This window comes from Manis javanica, chromosome 10, assembly GCF_040802235.1.
Source record: "Manis javanica isolate MJ-LG chromosome 10, MJ_LKY, whole genome shotgun sequence".
Taxonomy (NCBI): Eukaryota; Metazoa; Chordata; class Mammalia; order Pholidota; family Manidae; genus Manis; species Manis javanica.
This window is the reverse complement of record NC_133165.1, coordinates 81,953,662-81,956,594: the sequence shown is the minus strand read 5'-3', so window position 1 is coordinate 81,956,594 and position 2,933 is coordinate 81,953,662. Positions and strand designations below refer to the sequence as shown.

Genomic DNA, 2,933 nt, shown 5'->3' with positions numbered 1-2,933 from the left:
GCTCACGCCCTATCCCGCAGACCGCCCCTTCCATCAGGATCTCCAGGGATGGGTCCTTGGAGACGGGTGTCGTGTCTCCACACCAATTAGGTACCAGGAATGGAGGTGAGGAGAGAATGGCCACTGTCTCTCCACACCTTGACCCAGATTGACCAGAGACTCTGCTGTGCTGTACAGGCACTGGTATGAAAATGGCCTAAGGCCAGGTGGGAAATTCTGGAAACTCTTGGTGAAAACTTCTATTTACCCCATGGGTATATAATTTGGACTCTTGAAATGACATTTTTTTCATTTAAAAAAAGCAAATTCTCACATTGACATTGGTATTTACATTATATTCTGTTTCCCTTGTTTTTCATTCCCCGGATATTTGGCTTATTCATTATGAATTTATCACTCTTTTAGCCCTATACTGATTGCCTTGGATTCACTGGCATCTGTTTGCTTAAATTGTTTACATTCAAGCTTTAACATTTTAATTGGTACAGCAATGTGAATCTGTTTTATGTAACTTCAGGGAAAGATTAATCTTTAACAAGAATTACCAGTGCTTTTCTCTCTTCATTTACACTGAATTCATGTCCCTTTTGCAATTTTTAAATAACTTTTATATAGGATTGGATCTAGTCAATAAAATATGTGAATCTTGTGATTTTTAAAGATTCTTCATTAGTAAATGTTTCTTTCAAGTCCTAAATTGTATACTTATTCCTGTTTTAAAATATATCTAGGGTTTATGAAATATTTCCTTGGTACACTTAGAAAATTATTGATTCTTTTCAATATTATGTCTTTTCTTATTTGAGTAAGGTGGGCTTTTGTTTTGTTTTGTTTTGTTTTGTGTGTTTTATTTGGAAGAATGGTGCGCACCATTGTACTAACATTTTATGACATATTTCCCAATCCTTTCAGCATTGGCAAGGAAATACTAAGAGTGAAGTCATGCTTAGATTTCCGGTAACACCTCTCACTTTCCTTCATTAAGATTATCATCTCAAAGAGGTGTCTTTATAAGGTGATGAAAGGGGTGACTTGACCAGCATCAGTACTGAATGGAAGGCCACGCCCAGACCAGGAAAGGGGAAAATTAGACAGAAACTGAAGAAAATATATTTAGGGATCCTGACATCAATGTTCCCCTAATTCTTTGAGAGCAATATAAACCTTTTGATTAAGTCATTAAAGGCTCGTTTCACTTTGTTTGTTCCTCAGAGTGTAAATGAATGGGTTCAGCATGGGGGAAATGGAAGTAGTGAGTAGTGTTACTCACTTATTAATGGCCATTTCATCTTTTTGCTGAAGGTTTGATATAAACAAAGATGCAGCTGCCATAGGTGATGGAAACCATGATAATGTGGGATGAGCAGGTGGAAAAGGCTCTTGTCCTCTGCTGGGCAGAGGGGAGTCTTAGAATTGTTCTGATGATGTACATGTAGGACAGAACCACACACACCAGAGTCATAAGGAAAATCATCACAGCACAGACAATAACCATCTGCTCTATGAGCCATGTATCTGAGCATGAGATCTTCAGCATAGGGTTAGCATCACATGCAAAGTGGTCAATGGCATTAGAGGCACAGAATTCCAGGTCCAGTCCCAAGCTGAGTGGTGGCAATACGATCAACAAAGAAGTCATCCAACAGCAGAAGACGAGCCTTTTGCAGACCCTGTAGTTCATAATAGTCATGTAACGCAGGGGTTTGCAGATGGCTACATATCGATCAAAGGACATGGTGGCCAGGAGAAAAAATTCTGTTACTGCAAAAACGTCTATAAAAAATAGTTGGCAAGCACAAGCATTATAAGTAATAGTCCTGTTACCTGTTGATAAGCTGTACAAGAATCTAGGAATGCATGCAGAAGTGAAAGAGATTTCTAAGAGGGAAAAATTTTGGAGAAAAAAGTACATTGCAGTTTTAAGGTGAGAATCCACAAATGTGAGGATGATGATGCTCAGGTTTCCAGTTACACTCAACATGTAGGTGATCCATATAAATATAAAAATCAGAATCTGTAGCTGAAGGTCATCTGTCAATCCCAGGAGGATGAAACTGGTGAGAGATGTGTGGTTTCTCATTCCTGTGTCCTGACCTTTGCCCAATCTGCATGTAAAGAGAGAGAATTAAGATCTGAGAAGATGTTGGGAAAAGTGTGTTACAATGGAGTTTGTTCAGAAAAGCCAAGCAATGTATTTTACATGTATTTTATTTTACTTAATAATGAATTTAAAAATAAGTCATACTGTTAGCTCTGTTTATAGCATATCATTAGATTGGTTAGAAACCTGACCGTGAAATGTTTTTACTACAATATATGGTAAGATAGACATTTCATATTGCAGCCCACTGTATATGCTCACACCCACACAAATACATATTCATAGACATGTATCTGAAACAAAAATGTAAATAAATTACTAATAACCCTTAGGTGCCCTGCTCTCTGATGTTTTATGTTCTAATGTATCTCATTAAAAATAAATACAAATATCATCTAATTTATTTTATAGTCTACTAAATGGTGATGACCTGTATTTTTTTTTAATTAACTTTTCATGAATCCTGTGAATAATATTGTGCTAGGAAAACATATTCTTATAGAATAGTTTTTAAATGTGCATTCTCAATTTAATTTGCACTTTGAAATAGATTGGTTCATAGCACATTTGTTCCCCTAAGACTACTTCCCATATCATTAAACAAAATTTTACTCAGTTTCAAGATCTGCTTCTAACCATTTTTTTACTGTAATAAATTAAGGAATCATGATGTGTGTCTGATACACAAGATGTTTCTAGATCCTCTACCAATGAAGCTGAAGACTCTGCTCGACTACATGAGTCATCCTGCATGGACTACCTGTCTGGAAAAAAATTTCGTCTAATCATTTATGTTTTTTTCCCTCCCCCTTACTCCATCTATTTGCTGATT

General features: G+C 36.5%; 1 pseudogene; it reads right to left on the bottom strand.

Annotated features, from left to right (window-relative positions):
- Positions 1 to 1,139: 1,139 nt before the first annotated feature.
- On the bottom strand, positions 1,140 to 2,080 carry LOC118970043 (olfactory receptor 6C2-like; annotated as a pseudogene).
- Positions 2,081 to 2,933: the final 853 nt, after the last annotated feature.